The sequence below is a fragment of the Scophthalmus maximus genome, chromosome 6 (assembly GCF_022379125.1).
Source record: "Scophthalmus maximus strain ysfricsl-2021 chromosome 6, ASM2237912v1, whole genome shotgun sequence".
NCBI classification, from domain to species: Eukaryota; Metazoa; Chordata; class Actinopteri; order Pleuronectiformes; family Scophthalmidae; genus Scophthalmus; species Scophthalmus maximus.
The window spans coordinates 14,185,655-14,206,199 of NC_061520.1; the positions used below are offsets into that span (position 1 = coordinate 14,185,655).

Consider the following 20,545-nt stretch of genomic DNA (forward strand, 5'->3'; position numbering starts at 1 on the left):
TAGACTTGGGTTATGTTTTTATCAACAGAGCACCTCTGATCAGCTTATATTAAAAGCCCAGGTGGAGGTCTGAGGTTTCCCCTTCACACTGTAAAAATGTTTTATTTCTATTTTAATCGTCGAAACGTTTAAGCCTGTTGTCTCATGAGAGTGACTTTGATAAAATAAGACAATGGCACAATAGTTTACTCAACTGCAGCATGTAGGCTGCAAAATTAAACAATAGACTTGTTCAATACTGAATTAATTTTCTACATGGACAATGAATTTAAAATTTTAAATGTTTATCAACAACAATTTTTTGTTAATTTTCAGCTACAAGAGCAATTTGTCTGATAACCATGACGTAATCAGAGTGTTTGTCCAAGAAGGAAAAAGATGTATGAAAGGGAATGTTTTGGATTAGGAAGAGAAAACAATGAAGGCAAAATGTTTATCATGACAAAAAACAAAACAGGGAGTGAAGACCATCATTCTTCCAAACTAGTCAAAATGTAGAAAAAAATATTTAAATGAGCGAAGTTGTCAGGAAAAAAAAGAAAATATCCATAAGGCTTCTTTTAGAGTTAACGGGAAATGTTATGCTTTTTGAGTAGATTCTATTACATTATATATTTTTCCAAGTGATAACAGTGTTGTTCTATTATCATGAAATAATTCACGTGTTATTAATAACAGTAATTACAACATTAAACTGTAATGCTTTTTTGATAACAGCCTGCAGTGTAAATATTTTTTTAAATACAGGTACAACCCTGTTACCCCAAACTTTATCAATGTATAATTGGATAATTGTTCCGTTGTCACAAATCAGCTGATCCACCTGCACTCACTGATTTCTACTGATACACTGGTAGGCAAAAACTGTGGATAGTGAAAGTGTTTTTATTTAAATTAAAAAACAAAAAACTGTGATTAAACTGATAGGTCAATCACCATCTTGAAGATTGTTGATGCTTTAAAGCAAACTTACTTAAACTTTCCACTTCAGCTGGATAACTTGTGCTCGTGAGTTTGGCTCATTTTTAACAGTGCACTTCACCTCGTCTCGGTTAACCACACGCGATCTGGAACAAATCCTCACCGCACACACACAACACTTAACACTTGACCTTTAACTCAGTGAGCAGTACCACACACTACGAGTCACAGGCTATTAGAGTGGGGTATAAATACTGAGAGGCAAGAAAGAACGAAAGAAAAGGTGGAATAAGGAAGAGAGTATAGCGAACACGTCCTTCCATCTAATTCTCCTCACATTCAATCAAAGCTCTCTCTCTCCATTATCACACTATGGTTATTATGACAGTGATTATCTGCCAAAGATTACACATTTCTTTGTATTCTCCATTCACATGTGCCCCACTGCCTGCACTTTACCCTATACAGACATTCGGAATCAGATCATAAATTGGTATTAGTGCCTAAGAAGCCTCACTATTTAGGAGAGATGAAACCTCCTTTGACTCTTTCTCGTCGACTCGTTCGCCCACTGTCTTTGTTGAGTATCAACCCTACTCCATTCAAAGAGCTACGACCTCGCTATAACAAGTTGTCAATACAAATGAACTGGGAGAGGTGAAAAAGCAATTACAATCTCCCTTTAATCCAGCCAGCAGCTCCAAAAAGTCACAGATGTAGCCTGTTCTTTGCTCACCTCACCTGCTCAGTGTGTGTGTGTGTGTGTGTGTGTGTATGTGTGTGTGTGTGTGTGTGTGTGTGTACTAGTCCTAATCAGCATATGGTGAACAGAGATCAAGTCTCTATTTCACTGATCAGGATAAACTGTCTAACTAATCCAATCTCTTGCTCTTGAATCTCCATTCAAGCTCAAAGTGAAGAAGATGAATCTTTGAAAAGCCTCAATAATTAAAAAAAATAGAAAGGGGGGCAAAACAGGTAGTGTGAGTGATTCAGGTGGCAAAAGATGTTGAGTGGACATGTGGAGTGACGGGATGGGAGAGGAGAGCTGGTGGTGGCTGCGGAGGGGTGGATTAGTTTCTACCTATTCCCCACCTGCAGCCAGAGGAATTAGACAGAAGGGGGGGTAATGAGGAGGAAGGCTGATAGTTTAAACAATCTGAAAGGAGTCCAGATAAGGAGCAGAGAGAGGCTGGGCGTGGAGGGGATCGAGATGGGAGGGAGAAGTTAATTACCTGAGCAGAGGCCATGGAGGGAGAGGTGATTGGAATGAGGGAGAGAGAGAGATATCTCACACGGCTATACCCTCCAGAGTCCCTGATGCATACAGAAACAGATTTTGAGGGGGAGGAGTGGGAAGAGGTTAAGTGGCCTCACGGTCCCTCCAAGACCAAAGACAACACTGGAATATTAAACAGGAATCAAAGGGAGACACTCCCACAGAGCCACAGACCTGCAGTCTTGCAGCAATAAAACGCCTGAAAGAGTGTTTGCATGCTATGCACTTGAACAGCCTTTATACTGTACCTAAAAATATATAAAATATTTCTGCCGCATTTGCTATGGTCCTTTCAACCTTTATATAAACAGTGTAATCTCTGGAAGAACAAGAGACTTCCACCAGACTCAGAGAGGAATGTAGGGATGGGGAGCATTAAAGGATATGGGAGGAAAAAGTAAAAGCAGAGTCTCATTAATAGAGCGAACTTCAGAGCCAAATTACAAAGGCGCCGCAGAGATAGTGATCAGAGCGGGGCTGTGCACCCTTAACGCAGCACTCACTGCATTTACATCACCATCATTACTGTCCTTATCATGAAAATCGTTCAAAGCTACTCATGAAGCCCATATTAATGCTGTAATGGAGTACATTAGTTCACATGGTGAGAGGTGAGCTCTTGGTCGGGTCTAAAGTCGTCTAACTGAAAGGGGGAACACAAAAAAAAAAACTTCAGCATTTTGGAATGACTATTCCTTTCAAAGAAGGAAGTGGTAGAGCCAAGGCCCTCTATGATTGGTCCCTGTAGACCAGCCCCGCGGCCCATTCGCTGGCTGGACCGTAATTTTGTTAAGGGCACGGGTTGCTTCCTGTGCTGGCTAAACATATCTGTGTAAATGAGGTTTGGGATGCCTGAGGGGAGCGGTTTGGAGAGTTTGGGGGGGGGGGGGGGGGGGGGGGGGGGTCCCAGTAATGGAGACAGTTGAACAGAGCACCACAGGGAGACAGAAAGGGGGGTAGAGGAGGTTGAAGAGGGAGGACAGGGAAGTGGAATGAGGAAGCGAGGCAGAGGTAATGGAGGCTAAATGGAGTGGAGATAGAGGGACAAATACAGCTACATCAAACTTGAATTAGCTTTGATTAACAGGCCTGGTTTGAGTTACCGCTCTAACATTTCCAGACGTCAAACAAAGTTGACCCTGCGAGCTGAGAGCTGTGTTCCTCACTGACCTCCCGGGTCACTGACGACCCTAATGTCTCTCACAAAGCAGAACAAAAACAAACACACAGCTGACCTCAGTGGCTGAAACTACTCTGACTCAAAGGGGTTTACATGTCCTTAACCTTGGGAGTGCTCAATAAAACCTTCAATCGAAACCTTTTCTCACTTCGAATAAAAAAAAAAAAAAAGCGGCACAGTGTTCCTCAAATAGATTTGATGAGTTTGTTCCAACAGGTAAAACAACACCAACGAAGACTAATTTTTGAGACGGACAGGGGATAAGAGACACTGTTCGGCCCTGAGCTGTTTCATGTTTGCTAATAAAGACTGATCAGATCACATCTCCTGCTCAAGTCTGGATGGCAGGGGCAACTCTACCCCATGGTCCACTCCAAATCCAATTACAGCCAAACAGTGACAGTTAGCGGCCTCGGAGCCAGGTACCCTCCACTCCCACCATCCCCCTGAGGCCAACACGCCCCGCTCTCCATCCCATCCGTCCCTCCCCTGGCTCCACTGAGCCCCTTGCAGGCCCATAATTGGATTGGTCAGCAGTTAACTCCATTACAGCTGAGCAGTCAGGCACTTGATATTTCCAAGTTGTTGGCAGTAATTTGCTCCTATTAGCAGCTTTTACTGAGAATAAGAGTCACAGCGTAAACAATCAACCAAGTGTGGTTTCGGTGTCCAGTTCGTGTGTGTTTGTGTTTTGTATATGCTCATGTGCATAAAAGGGTGTTTGTTTCAGAGGGAGATTCAATTTGAGGAGTCAAATCTAATCAGAGGACACAGAAGTCTTACAGGACAGCGTGTGTTGAAGTGGGTGTCAGAGGGGCCTGAATGGCTCGGGTTACCCCAGAAGTGATTCAGTAATGGGGACTGATGGGAGGCTGACGTCTGGAGCATTGTACTGTAGTCAGTGAGGAAGGAGAGGACGATGTAGACATGGGATATTTGAATAATCTGTGTATATAACTGCCACCCACAGTGTTACAGCATGTGAAGCACAGTTGGTGCACTGCCCGAGTGTACAGTTAAGGACAAAAAATGATCAGGGTAAATGAAGATGGGATTATTAACATATTGTTAGACAACACATGATAGTTAGATTATCCAGAGACCTGACTGGTGTTTCACTTTGTCAGCCCATTCAAATAAATGAGATTTGGCCAAATAACAGAAACATTGTATAATACAGAGGTTCAAAAACCTCCAAATCCTCCAAAATCACTTTACAGTTGAATCAACATCTCTCTAAAATATTACAGGAGGGGGGAAGGAAGGATTTACTGTTGGATGAGTGCATTACACTGCTTTGTTTTAGCTTGATGCACCTAATCAACTCGCAGCATTTTGGTACATCTCAAAATTTAGTCATTTTTTATTTTCAACATATTACTCTACTGTGTAAACTGGATCTTTAGTTACATCTATTGTGTTGATAAGTAGTAATAATTTGGTCCCAAATTATATTTGGGAACACAGGGAACATAAAACTGAGAGCAGAGGCAGCTCCAGGTCTCTACAGGAAGCAATAATCTCACTGACGATAACAATCTGAGTGAAGGGAAGAGGGTGGATGGGGGGACGGGGGAAGCTGACAGTAGACGTTTTTATTTTTTTATGTTCTTTTTGCTTTATCCAACTTCACTTGAGGAAGATTATTTCTCCAAATTAAGCTGGAGTCTAACTTCTTGCTGAGGTGGACTGGATGAAACAGTGCTGGGAACAAGAGGCTAGGATTTTCCTCACAGTCCATCTGCTGGAGGACGGGAATATCTCTCTAAATGTGGCGACAATGGTGTAAAAAACCCCAATCAATCAGACAGAGGAAGAAAATTGCCAAGAGGAAAAAAATAAAAGGAAATGTCTGGTCTCTTGTTTCCCGCGTTAAATCAACCTTTTTCTCTCCAGTTTGTCAAACTCCCTTTCTCGCCTGCTCACCATTTGCAGCGAAAAAACAAGAGTATGGTTTCCTGACATTCATTCTTCGGACGCATAGCGTGGGGATACTTGAAGGAGAGGGACCAAGCAGGGTGCAGTGTGGACTAGTTGAGGGAGGTAAAAAAGGCGACGAGGAGGGAAAGGAAGTGGGCTTTGGGGTTGTGTATGAGCGTCTGTCTCTGAAGGGGGACCTCTCCACCTGTCGGAGCCCACATTCCTGCACATTCCTGGGATGTCACGGACAAAGCGTGGTGAGAGGGCCAGGAACTGACCTTGGCTCTGCCTGTCAACAGCAGATCTATCTGATAGAAATTGCAAGGAACCCATACTCTCGTGTATTAATACAAGACGACGCAAGAAAAACATCCTTACGACCAGAAACGTGCACACACACACACACACACACACACACACAAAATTATATATAATAATATTAATTTCACGTAGATCATTGTTCCAGTTCAATTTTGATGTTTTATGGAAACTAATCATGGATCTTTGGTTAGAAGAATCTTTGGCAGATTATTTGCTTTTTTACAAAAAAGCGAGATAAGATTGATAACACTCTAATTTCTGGTAATTACATAGCTACAGGGACAGCTGCCTGTTAGCTTAGCATAGCATAAAGACTGGAAGTGGGGGAAATAGTTAGCATGGTTCTGTCCGAAGGAACGCAACATATCATTTTTCACTTTGGTTTTTGAACAGAGCATTAGATATGCTGGTATATCAATCCTATGGCTTTCTAATTTTACGTAATAACTTTTGTTATATGATAGTTTTTAATCATGTGAAGCAGGACTGACAACTACTAAAGTCACCCAAGGGGTCTATAGTGAACGAAACTGAATTCTTCCAGAAAGAATGTTTTACAGCGGAAACAATTATTCCATTAATTGATATTTTAACAAAAAATCTAATTATGTTGTCAATACATTAATCTTTCTTGTAATTTTTCAAGCAAACATGCTTAATATTTGTGTCTAAGAATATAGTAAAATATAGTATATTTGGGCTGAATCACCAGTTACAAAAAGAATATTGCAGCTCTAATATGTTCATCGTATTTATTATTTTGTTGGGATGATTGATTCGTAAAACCACTGATTAATGTCAACAGCAACCAAAGTTAGTGACTGCCATATCTTTATAGATGGTGCCGTATATTCAAATCAGAAGCGCAGGAAACTAAAGACATAACAGACCACACCTCTACTCAGATGGAGAATACCCCTGTCTGTCATAGTGCTGCCTGTCCACCTCACCCCCTCATGCCACTGTGAGCTCTGAGCAGTGTAGCATTACAGCTGTTAACAGAGTGGAGGACGGCAGTGAGAGGTGGGGCCGGGCGTGTGGAGGGAGCAGCAGCTTATGAATGGACCTCATTCTCCCTGACTGGACTTCAAACAGGCCCGGCATCAATCAGTCAGGTGGAGCACTGGTTGCTGAGCTGTGCCCACCGTCCGCCAGTCCAGAGGCTTCAAATGCACCGAGCATGCCCTCCCACACGGAACGCGCGCGCAAACACACGGAACACACACGCACGCACGCACGCACACACACACACACACACACACACACACACACACACACACACACACACACACACACACACACACACACACACACACACACACACACACACACACACACACACACACACACACACACACACACACACACACACACACACACACACACACACACACACACACACACACACACACACACACACACACACACACACACACACACACACACTTCCCCTCGTCGCTTGTTCCAACTTTGTCTCCCCTTGTATGTTTAAAACAATAGTACCAAAAGGGACCGACTGAGATCATTCCCAACTCTATTTGTGTGATTCACAGTTCAAATCTTAATCAGAATTAATCTAGCACTGTGTGTTCCACAGCCCCTCAGACGAGCCTCTCACTTAACCAGGCTGTAATAGCTCGGGCTTCCTTCAGAGGCCTCCTTCAGAGCCCACTTTGGCCGGACTTCCTGAGGCCTGACTAGGGGCAGTGTACCAGTGCGTGTCAGCATTGCGGCAGTTCTGAATGCAAACGGTAAAACTAAGTAATTAGAAACAAAAATTTAGTTACATAAAAAAAAAAATGGCATAATTAAAGGGGCAGAATTGTGCAATATGGACATAATTTGGCTTGGTATCAAATATTAATTGTGTGTGTGTGTGTGTGTGTGTGTGTGTGTGTGTGTGTGTGTGTGGACATACACACACACACACACACACACACACACACACTCACGCACGAGCAAAGCACTACGTTTATTAATGGCAGCAAAGTTGCCACAGACCAGTCTATGGTTAGGTTTCAGCAGCAAAAACGCGCAGTTGTTGGCTACAAAAAGATCATGGTTTTTCTTATGTGTAAATAAACATGTTATGTTTGAAGTCACTGGGGACTTTTTGGCATTAAAGCAGATCAGACTTTTCCACAATGTTAAAGTGCTACTATCTATCATCCATCTTTTTTCTACCTTCCAACAGGTATCTGTACTTCCTTTTCCTCCAGGCCTATAACAGTCAACAATAGATAACAAATCATACCAATGTCCACATACGACAGAGTGGACAGACCCACTACAGTCTGTCTGTGGATCAGGGAACCTCCAGTTCACAAGCCGTCTGCTCAGCCTGGGCTGGCAGCTCCTTTGAGGTTGAGCTGGCACAGCGGCAGGGCCTCTCAGTGGGCTAGTCTTTGTGTTTGTGCTGAAATTATGCGCTCTCTCTCAACCACCCTGCTCACCCTGTGACCTCACCCAGAGGTCACAGGGTGACATGCAAGACGGCGCTTCCAACACACACAATGGACGTCCATTCATAAGCCAGGGAAGGAGAGAAAGGAGGAGAAGAACTGGAGGAAAGTTCTCTCAGACATACATCTCCCTATCCCTATCACTCCATCTCTCCATCGTTTCCCCTCTTCTGTCTGAGCAGAGCAGGCCGGACAGACTCTACCCACATCCTCCTGCAGCTAGGAGGCCCCCTGTCTGCCACCCTTCTCTCAAACAAACCCACTGAGCCCACATCCCCCTGCTCTACAAGACCAGTTTGAACCCTATGTGAGAACCCGCGCCAAAGAACAGCTTGGCGCATAGAGCATGTCAAACAAACTCCACCACGCGCCCTGACGTCATAAAAACACACCCTTTTTTTCCCAATGAACAACAGCTGATTCCAAAACATCCATGTGTCACCTGCTGGCCCTGTGTGAATGCAGTCTGATGCCATCGTCAGACTGGGATTTGTTGGTGAGGCGGGTGGGGTGGGAGGAGGGGGCTAACCCTCGGGCTGAGGGGGTGAGAAGAGGGGAATGGAGGACGCCAGCAGAGGGTGGCGGTGGTGGGTGTACAGGACTGGTGTTGATGGGTGGGCGGGACACAGTGAGGATTTAAATGGAGATTGACGCCCCGGGGGTAACCTGGCAACAGGCAGGAGCTGCTCAGATTAGGATCTGAAAGAGAGAGATAACCACTTTACTGCCTCCTGGACTCAGGAGAGCTGGAGGGCTGCAGTGTGTGTGTGTGTGTGTGTGTGTGTGTGCTTAACCCGCAGTTCCATGTAGCAGGAGGCAGCTGCAGAGTTGTTTCTAAAGACCTGGTTAAAATGCCACACAGCAAAGCACATCATCCATCACTGACTGCATCACTTCGGTCTCCGAGACAAAATGTATGAAGAAGACCCCCACATAATACAAACACATTGAAACATCAACAGCAGAAAAAATGTTGTGTGTATGTTGAGGATGTGTTATTTGCGATTTTTCACTTGGCTGATTTAACCACGTCAGAGCATTCAGACTTAACTAAGACTAAGCAATTTTTGTTGAAAATTTGAATTTCATCGGAGACAATAGAACACAAGCAGGCTGTATTTACATGACAATAGTCTGTCAGCATGGTTTTATAATGTCCTAACAACAGCAAAGACAAACAGCAACCTCCTCACACATTGTGAAGGGCAAAGGTCATGCATGAAAAGACCTGTTGAAAAAAAACACTTGATTTTCCTCTCCATCCAAAGAAAGAACATTAAAATAATCATAAATAACTATTGGAAAAGCTATGAAGGAAAAAAAAAACAAGTAGAAATTGTGACAGACAGACCGACATAACCTCAAACGCAGAGCCCCAAAAAAACACAGATACACAAACAGTTTCAAAGACACACACAATCCCACTCGGGGGCCTGCTGCCTGGCAGATTGAGAGGGATTTGTTGGACGGCACGCGACTGTGTCATGGCAGCGCCTCCACCTCCTGTCAGCTGTGTTTGAGCAGTGACTGGGTGGAAGGTGGGGGCGTCTACAGAGGAGGAGAGTCTCCGCATAGAAGAGCCAGAAAAAAAAAAGACCATGTAAATCTTTTCGACAAGGAAGAAGGCTGGAGAGAGAGAATAGAGGGGGCACGGGGCGAGAGTTGAAACAATCACTTTTTCTTTTGTGCAGGTGTTTTTGTGTGTGCACGTGTGTTAAAGAGAGAGGGACAAAAGACGTGTTGTGTGACGGGTGAATGACACAGACAGACTTAATGGCATTAACCAAATAAGCAGGGTTCAGATCTGCTTTCTCTTCTGGTTTAACTTTCGGATGATTTACATTTGCCCTTTAGCAATCGCAAAAACCCTGCACATGGCTGTGTATGTGTGCATGAATAGACAAAGAGAGTCTTAACTTAATTAGGAAAAGTTGCATTTCAGAGTTTAGTTAAATCTTTTGCATGGAAGAATCGAAACAATGTACCAGGTAATTCGCTTTATTCTTACAATCTCATGTTACATGACACTGCAAACCACAGCTATTTGCTATTTGATATGTGCATTTACTGTAATTATGTAATAGAACAAATACAAATCTGACCCATTTCCTTCATTACAATATATATATATATATATATATATATATATATCAGGTCAGGAGAATATGGTCAGAGTCTTTTACTGTGGAACTATAAAACCTAATTTATGTTTTAACTATAAACCAATCATCCACCATCAGTGTGGTCTCATGGTTCAAGAGTCTTAAAAGAACATTTAACATTTAAAAAAGTTAATGACAGTTTTATTTCAGTGTAAGTCTTTGTGCCCTGTTGCTATCAAGCATTCATTTATAAAGGTATTTATGTGTTGAAATCTGTTTTACAAAACAGGTAAAAGGTAAGCAATACATAAGTATTGATAATAATTCTCAAAACACATATCTCATCATTGTGCTGACAGACTTTAAATACAGTTAGAAATTATTCTATTTTTCTATTTCATGTAGCAGTATAACACCCTCTTTAGTTTTATTGCTGTAGGCTAATTGAACACTTAATATTTACTGGTAATGAATAATAGGCGGCTGTGCACATTTTCTTGCATAAAGCTAAATTGCCTTTGACAGATGTACAGTTGTTGTTTCGGGATAAACTCTTTTGCTTTAGCTCGAAATGGACATTCCCAATGCAACAAACTTTAAAGTCATTTCAACATCAAAAAATAAATTGCCTTAACACAAAGCACATGAGCTAAAAAAATTAAGTTTTTTGCTTTTATTTGTTCTGTTGATAGAAAATCAATGAACTTTTACAGGAATAATGAACATAGGCCTAAAATTCAATCAGCAACCATCAAGTCATTGAATCAATTTCTTCTAAATTAGTAAATAATAAGTATAGTGTATAGACTCATACAGCGATTTGACTCATAACTAAATCACATGTATTAACAAATCAAAAGCAGCTGCCACACTAAAGGCAATATCACTATTTCATTTCACCCTTGAGATTATTTTGTGGTTTTTCAGCTGTTTTTGAGACTTGAGACAAAACGAGACAAAGTCAGAAATAACAGGTAGCATTCGGTTATTGGAAGATGAATTATTCAACACAAGCCAGTTATGTAAGTAGAGGGCATGAAGATGAGGGGATAAAAGAAAAAGAGAGCCATCGCTGGTTCTCATTTCCAGTCCGTGGACATTACTGCTTCATTAGCAGGCAGCATGTGCTAAATATTATTCTGACTCTGATGGCTATCATACTCCTATGTAATGAGATACAGGCCCCCTAAACACATATCTTAGACGTTTTCTCTTCCCCTGCAACACCTCCTGACCCTCTTTTTACCTCTGGGCTAGTGTAATGTTAATGTGTCTGTGCGAGTGCATACGCAGCAGTACACTTGTGAAGGCTGAAGTGCAAACACCAGAGAAACAGAGAGTGGAAGGATCAGGAGAAGGGGAGTGGAAAAATGGGGGAGAGAACGATACAGATCCCTAAACTTGAATGCATATCATAAGCTACCACGTCACCCTCCCTGCAATACCCAGATCTCATTTCAGTTCCACGACTTCAGGACCTCACTCTACACTCTCATATATCCCTCCGGCCGATTTAGAGAATTATTCAAATGAAGAAGAAACTTTGTCCGATAAAGACCCTCAGATGTTCTTTTAAGGATCTTTGAAGGTTGCAGATGGAAAAGGGATTCCTCCAGAGTCGTTCCCTCATTAAGAATGATAATTGAGATCTGGATGTGTTTGATATACATCATTAAACTAAAGGTCTGAGCTGGTTACTGAGGGAGAGAATAGTCGAGTTCAGGGGAATGGAAAGTTTCCACTGTGGAAAACCTCAAGCGTATATTTTTAATAATTCGTCACACAGTTGGGCTCAACTCTTCTCAGCTTTTGCTGCTATATTACACAGCAAGACCATATACAGTACATTTGTTTTAATTTCTCTGTACTACACACACACATTGTGGAGGTTATATAACATGACAAACTGGGTGTGAGGATGAGGAACTGGAGCCAACAGGACGAGGGTGAGGATATAATGTTGAGTATTATCAGTGCGTTGGGGCTGAACTCTGGTTTCAGGGCATTATCAGGCTATTTATGTTATATAAACTGCAGTGAGGCGTTATGACCTCCCAATCACAGCCTGGCTGAGAGATAAAGGCCAATCAGAGAGGCACAGAGAGATAAGAAAGCAGAGCGGGCCCTGCAGGTGATGAGCTGTGACCTCAGAGCCATGCAAACCACATGCAAAATACACACACACACACACACACACACACACACACACACACACACACACACACACACACACACACACACACACACACACACACACACACACACACACACACACACACACACACACACACACACACACACACACACACACACACACACACACACACACACACGTAGCGTATGCACATTTTTGCCAGGCTGGTGCATATGGTTTTGATTTTAATCTATCCAGATCCCAGTCTTTATAATAATAATAATAATAATAATAATAATAATAATAATAATAATAATAATAATAATAATAACAAGCATTCCTACAATTATAATAGGGCCTCAGGCTTGTTGGCGCTCAGGCCCAAATGTTATTTTTTTATTACTATTATAATTCAAAAATTTAAAATCAGTGTTCAGTAAAATTTAGTACAGAAGAGGTTTTAAATATTTTCAGAATTCTAAAAAATGTCAAGAAACATTTGGTATGCTCCTTAAAGTAAATGTGCAGTTTGAATCACCTTAGTCACAGCTATTAACTTAAATTTCCCAAAAGTTTTTACTTCCACTTCCGTTCAACTATCTGTCAAAACTTTGTTTCAAAAATATGAACTATGAACAAGAGTCTCCACCCTCTCACAATGCAATAAACTGACCTTGTGAAAAGAATCACTTGGACTGTGTTACCCCAAACTTATCAGACTGGTTGTGTTTAATCTTTAAATCAGATTAAATGTCCCACAAAGCAAGTATTGATGGCCTTAACCTCAAACAGGTGGTAGGACATGGTAGCAGAGAATTAAAATTTAAAATTTTTAGATTTTCACTTTGATTGAAGAATTTTGAGGATGTTGATGTATGTTTTTGATGGAGCAACGACAAAAACATGCGCAGTCTTACACTATTATCACATAGAGTTTGTCATATGTATTCTACTGTTCCATGCAGACCATACTGACAGAAAAGCATTTTAGCTTTGGAAAGCATTTCATATATTCAAAGTTTCTCAAATGCCCCCACACACCCCAAACTTTGACAGAGCAGCAGTCCAGAGAATAAAGAAATACAAAGCAAGGCACCTGCTATGTGTGATATTTACTATAAATCACACATGCTTTTATTTAGCTTCATTTTGGTTTTCTTTTTAAGTATTTGACGTGAATGGATTGAAGGGTGACAACAGCGTGGAGGAGACTATTTGAAAGACCTTCTAAAGTCTCGTCAGAGGAAAATGAAAGCTTGGTCGGGAAGAGATCACAGGCTGCAATTACAACAGCGCGCAGTGGTGATGGAGGTGATAAAGTAAGCTCTGGGGCGAGCACAAAGCTGGCACTCTGAACCTCTGCTCACCCCCGTCTTCCTCCACATCAAGCCCAGAGCGGTTGAGCAGAGGACTTTGACTTCTCCCCACAGGTCAGGCAAAGGTCAAGTACAGGAAGGAGCTGGGAAGTGCACGACACAATCAGAACTTCTCATCTAATGGCACGCCTGCTTCATTTTTCGCTGTTTTTTTGTCTTTTCCATTTTAGTTGATTGTTCTGCATTTTTTGTGGCTGAGACTTTTTGGCAGAGGTTGTTCATGCAGGCGTGTACAGCACAGTAAGTCACCCTTGTTAAAAGAAAACTTTGCAGTTTGAGGAGTAATGTACATCTGGGTTGCTTTAAAATGCAAAGTGGAGTTCTGTGAAAATTAGCTGTTACGAAAAGCAGATTTTACCAACAATTTAGAACTGGCAAAAATGTGCTCACATATAAGCAGCTTTTAGGGTGTGTGTGTGTGTGTGTGTGTGTGTGTGTTTGTGTGTGTGTGTGTGTGTGTGTGTGTGTGTTTGTGTTTGTAAAAAAATAAATCACAATCAGAAAAACAACTACAAAACAAAAATCAAAAACTAAGTAAGAAAGGGAGAGAGGAGGAAGACGGTTGCTCTGCTGCCATGGCAACATCCTGTTTGCTTTTGTCTGCTTTTCAAGTTGCAAAACACACAACCATGAACACGCAACAATGACCAGTTAAGTTCAATTTTAAGTGTCTCTCACCAAAAGGAACTGAGGTCTAACTTAATGTTTTTACTTCCTCATGAAACAATTGTAATCTATTATATTTCAAATACTACATTACATATTACTTTTTTGCATCCATGTACACTTGCTACATTAGATTGTCCTTCTTCGCTGCCTTTGTTATCACTTGCTACATTTTCTTTTTGTACATTAGCGCTGCCACTGTGACAGTACAGTCAGTGTATCACATGGCCCACATACTGTATGTCGTCATACAACTGCTTGACATAAACAAAACAGGGATGAAATGCTACTGGAGCTCAAAAACCTTACAGGATACTTACTTAAATAAAGTACCTCACCTCATACATCACAATACATACTGTATATACAGTATGCCTGCACATGCGCACAAACAAACACACCCGCCCGCCCGCCCGCCCGCCCGCCCACCCACCCACCCACCCACCCACCCACACACCCACACACACACACACACACACACACACACACACACACACACACACACACACACACACACAATTCACCTCTCTCTCACCCCTCTTCCCTGGGTGGGAATCCATTTCCGTCTCCTGATACATAAATAAATAAAGGGGAATATAGTGCCCCAGGTCTGGGATGGAAGAGACAGAGTGTTAAAGCGAGAAAGAGAAAAGGAATAGTAGTGGATAGATAGAGGAGAAATGAGGAGAAGGATGAGAAGGGGGGGGGGGACTTGTAATTGTTTCCTAGCTCAGGGAAGTTTAGTCCCCATGCGACCGGGCCGTTTCTCCCTGCGGAGTCCACCTCCCCTCTCTCCCAGACACAAGAGGGAGGCCTCAATCAAACATATGAGCCACAGAACATGACCTGGCAAGTTCAGCAGGAAAAGAAGGGAGGAGGAGAGAGTTAGTGTGAATTGATTGAATTACACTTGGCCAAAAACACCATGTGTGGGGCAGAAAGTGGAGAAACTGTCAGGCACTGGTTAATGACTCCACACACTGATGAAGACTGTTACGATCAACTATTAGGATTATAAAACCCGAGGCAGAGCTAGTCATACATATCTGTGTGTGCTGGATGGAGTCTTCTAGAAATAAAGAATTAAGGGGGAGAAATAAGATTAATTGAGTTTATTTTGTTTGTTATCTAATGATGGGTGAGTGAAATAAAGTTATGCCAATCATGGACTGAAGGCGAGGGAAGTATAGTGAAAGAAAAGAGAGATTTTTAAGCAACAACATCTGCATTTGTCTCCTGGGGATCACATATCCCATCCCCTTTCTCTCATCTCATCCCTCATTTTTCCATAGAGGAGCCTAATAGCTCAAAGCGCCAAAAATAATTAAGCCTCTAAATTTATTCATCTAATTTAAAATGGCCATCCGCACACAGAAGTATTGTGTACGGGGGTTCCTGGTGCTAATTCTAGCTGTAAGTGTTGTTTATTGTCATATCTCTCACCGCCGTTTCAGTGTGGGCAACAGACACTTCACCTGCCAATCATAAACAACCCGTCAGCTACATTAATTACACATGACGCACGCGACAACAGTACAAAAACAGCATCCAGGCAGCATTCAAAAGAAAGACCACATATATGCAAAAAAAAGGAAATGTATCATGAATAAACCACTGATCGAGCAATAATAATAATAATAATAATAAATTTCATTTATAGAGCACTTTTCATTGCTAAAAGCAATCTCAAAGGAATGTAACGGTAGAACCAGGTTGAAATAACGTCCATGAAAAGTAGTAGTTGGAATCTAGTGGAAATCCGTGTTTACAGTGGCGAGCTAGCCAAACTAGTTTCCAAATGGAAGACAAAAAGCACAAAGGGTCATCCTCAAATGTCAGTCACCTACTGCCATGGGAGAAACCCAGAAACAGGCTTGAAGATTAGACGCTTTTGTCCAAAGCTACAAAAAATATGCACAATATACTTTTTCTTTTCCTAAACAAGTAGTGAAGAGTATTCAAATTTCATTCCAAATTAGAAACAAAACAAACAAACAAACAAAACAGCATGACCTTTGCTTAACGTATTGCTGGTGCAATACAGAATTTAAATGTTTGGCACATTGAAAACCATCAATATCAATCTATTGTTGACAAGATCATCTTGGTCGTTTGGGGTTATGATTAGAGCTCGACTGATACAGTATATGGATTGACCAATGTCATCAGCCGATATGAGTCTTTCACAGATATAGCGATATCTGAGTTTATGTTTGCCGCTATGAAAAAGATTTGTATTTACCTTTACAAAAAAAACATTTTCCTCATTGAAGTTCTATACATTAGGGTGTATTTTTGTTTACTTTTTAGTTTTCATAGTTGTTTTTAATAAAGTTTATGGTTAAACTCAATTAAATGTTTGGCAAAAGGGTTTGATAATTGCATCCTAAGATTCATTGCCATTTTTTTTAACATCCAGACCACATGAAGCCTGTACTTTTCATAAGGGCTGCATTAACATCACATTTCAATAAAAGAGATCAGTTTAACGTAAAATCAGAGATCATGTTGTCTCACAGACTAATGAAAGGAAAGACTTGGCCACAGAGAGTTAAATCTGCAGTGCAGAGCAACATCAGTGGAAGAGTGAACCAGCCTTGTCAAAAACTGGGCCATTCAAACATTTTTTGTCCTGTAAGTTTTGAGAAAATCCAGCTCACCAGTCATCCCCAAATCTCCAGCATCAGTGGGATATTGGGGTTTGAATGTAATTACTCTATGACCACTTACTTCAGGCCGTCACTGCTAAGGTCACATGAATAAAGCTCCATATTTGTCTCCGATCGAGCCACTAATCTGTAAGATCTAAGAGCCTGAATCAATCCTCCATTCGGCTTTTATTGATCTCATCCCCTCCGTCTACCAGTTTCACTCCCACTTGTTCGTCTCTGTCTCCTCCCCAGCATGCTCTTTGCAGTAATGGATACTGAAGATGTCAGGCAGATTTAACACTTATTGCTTATTTAAAACGGCCTCTGACCCACACACAATACCCTCCACAACATCCCTCCAGACATTCCTAAAAAAAGGAAAAGCAGTGCGTCTCACTGGGCACAGTGAACGTTAAAGGGCTGTCACTCTTATTGTTGCAGTAGCCATGAAATGATCAAGCCTGGCTAATGGCTGCCTTATCTCTGCAGCAGGCTTAATAATGGCTGTTCAAAGCCTGCTTCTCCAGGTGGGAGTTATGTCATTAAGCTTCAATATAACACTTAGACAAACGACTATAACCATATGGTCAGAGCAAAGAGTGAGATACTGAAATGTTTTCAAAGCCTGGAGGCCTGGACCAATGGATCAAAGCAGAAAACCTGATTGTAAATGTCAACATGTGTCCGCTTCTCCTGTGTTAGCAATTATGAGCATACATACTTATATGTGAACAGTCGGCTGCACAGTCAGTCCATACCTTGCCCGCAGTGTTTTCACAAGCAGCAGAATTTAGTAAAATCACTTTTTTTTTTTTTACTATGTTCTAATTAATAAAATTGCACACGGCCTCATTCATATTTATACAAAAAAAGGAAATGTAAAAACCCTCAGGGGGGGAAACCATCCATTCTACACAGTAACTGAACAGAGCGGAGGAGACTGAACGGAGTCTCGGGTGACAGCATCAATAACACAAGTACGAGACTAACGACAGAGCGAGGGACGCAAGAGGAAAGACAGACAAAGGGGTGAGAATTAATATGGCAGTGTTTGGGCTGTAGAATGGGACGGAGAGAGAGAGAGAGACTGGGTAGATTGAAAGAGAAAATTCTGTTTCGTCAAAGTTGTTGTGTTGTCTGTAAAGTTTGGGACGTACCTGTAGACTTGCTGAAACCTACAAAGACAAGACAAACCACACCAGGATTTTTCGTTTATGAGGCTACATTCATACTGCTACGTTTTCGTTACAAAACAGCATTTTAAAACGGAAAATATCCCCGTCCAGATGAGCTTGAAAGAGTATAAATCCTACCAATGAGTGAATAAGTAATAACAAGTGACTAAGCCAGTCACTTCTGGCAGTGTAAGACCCTGCAAATCCATGTTTCACATGTTGTTGTACCTTAAACAAAGCTGCAACTGGGAGTTTCCGCCATATGCGTTGTAATATGCAACAAAGATTTGTAAAAAAGCAGAGTTCGGGTGAGTTCCTGGAAGAGGAAGTTCCAGTTGCCAGTTTTATTAACAAATTTCAAACATATATAACAATCTTAGTGAGAACCACTGGTAGTGACTGGATATGAGGATCTGTACATATCAAACAATATACTGTTTGATTTAACTTGTCATCCACACACATTTCAGTGTGGACAGGGATTTTTATATCATCTATATAAGTATAGATGCATGATGACCACTTAACTTTGTCAGACTTAGCTTGATTAGTGTGTAAAAACTCTCAGGTTTTGCCTTAGGGTTGCTAGAGTCAGAAGGAATCCAGAAAATAGTCACCTGATAGTTGAGATCCAAATAAAGTGTAACCTAAACGTGAGGCAATCCAAGAGAAGAGGAGGAGGGAGAGCTGAGGAACGCTTCCACTGAGAGAAGGAGGAAGATGAGAGGAAGAGAGCAACCACATTCGTGTTTAAAAGCAGTTTTGGTTCATTAGGATGAAGAAGAAAGAAAAGATTAACAAAGGGAAGAAAATTAAGTGAACCAAGATGTGGTTTCCATCTGCTAAAATCAAGAATCTTGAGATGGTGAATGTCTTGCTTTACATTCTTGATAAATGACTTGTGATTCAGCAACTAACACAAAAAAATGGCGATTAATTAATGATGTGACTCAATCATGTGGTGTGCGTGTGTATACACAATCTTTAAAAGGCTTAACAAGTTATGGTTTAACAGAAAAAAGTCCAGTTTTGATTTGTTGTGAGAGGCGGTAGATTTACTTGTTGTGGTCTGAGTTTGTTTTGGCGCTTCTCTGTTGCTCATCTGTGTGTAAACAAGGCCTCGTCTTTTCATCACCCTTCATCGTTGCTGTGCGATCGCTCACCTCCTCGCTGTCTGGATCGCAACTCGCATCAAAGGTCTGCTCTGCACACCAGTCCCGGTCGCGTGCTGGCGGATAAAGCAACGCGTCGTCATCCGTAACTTCAACCACATCCCTCACATCTGTGTTATCGCCCTCTATCTGGGTGACACCAGTCTGTACTTGTATGGCTGGGACTTATTTTTTCAAAACGAAGAAGACAAAACTGCAGAAAAGTGCTGGAAGCTGGAAAAGTACAACAGAAAAGAGAAGGCCAGTATAAAAAGTGTGCATGGGACAAGAAGAGATCCAGTTACACGCTCAAACTACTGTCTGGGCAAATCGGAAGCATTCAAGACACTCAAGCCCCTTCCAGATACTGCTGATTAAATAATACAGTCATAATAATCGGAGCAGCGTTTCCATTTATGAAATTTAACTCACATATGGGCCCCCCCATTTCCCAAACAGTCTGCCTGACTTCTTCGCCTCCATGCCAAATGCAGAGAAGGAAAAGGAAAAGGGGCAAAATAAATAAATCTTCGATTTTAATGGCTCATTTCCGTAGGACACTACCCTTAAGCCTTGGGCCTGACCTCAGTAAAGAGACAACCCCTCAACCCCCCCCCGTCCCTCCATTAAATCTTCCCATCCACGCACACACACTCAATAAGAGCCAGCAGTATGTCTAATCACATTTTTCAGTCTGGGCCTCCTCTCCAGACAGCAGACAGACAGTCGGACATGCTGGTAGCAGGGCAGGTGAAGCTACTGGCCCAAACAGGCTGAATTCATGATGAGTTCTTTGTATGCTTGCTCATGTTTGTTTGTTTGTGTGTCAGGGCGAAATTAACTATGAGATAATACACAATGAATGTATTGAAACATACAAAACTTGTAGATAGGTAGAAACAGTACCATCTGTTAGTAAAAAAAAATTTAAAAAGTTTCGAAAACAGAAATAAAACAAATGAGTTATTTTGAGTTAAATTAGTAATTTTGGAAAAACTATACAAAAGTATCACTCTTTCATGTTCCAAGCTTTCTGTACTGCAATTTCTTGTTACTTAGCATGTTATAAAACATTGTCCAGCTACAATAAGATAAAATCACTTTGGACAATTTAGCAGTTTAGTAATATTTGCTATATTAACTTAATATTTTTTCCTAAATATTTTTTTTATCACTCTCTGTGACGAGAGAAATTACGCCATCTCAC

The 20,545-nt window shown here is 41.5% G+C and overlaps 1 protein-coding gene across 37 annotated transcripts in view; it reads right to left on the bottom strand.

Annotated features, from left to right (window-relative positions):
* eefsec (eukaryotic elongation factor, selenocysteine-tRNA-specific) overlaps positions 1-20,545 on the bottom strand; it is a 69,877-nt gene that overhangs the window by 29,076 nt on the left and 20,256 nt on the right. For 10 of the 37 annotated variants that reach the window (XR_004793540.2, XR_004793541.2, XR_007030916.1 and 7 more), the window contains exon 8: positions 18,805-19,572. The exons of 3 other annotated variants lie outside the window; for them this stretch is intronic. The gene's annotated coding sequence lies outside the window, so the exon portion shown is untranslated. Of the gene's footprint in view, positions 1-18,541; positions 19,573-20,545 lie in introns of those variants that run through there. 24 more of the 37 variants (XR_004793568.2, XR_004793561.2, XR_004793551.2 and 21 more) reach the window with 8 other exon arrangements.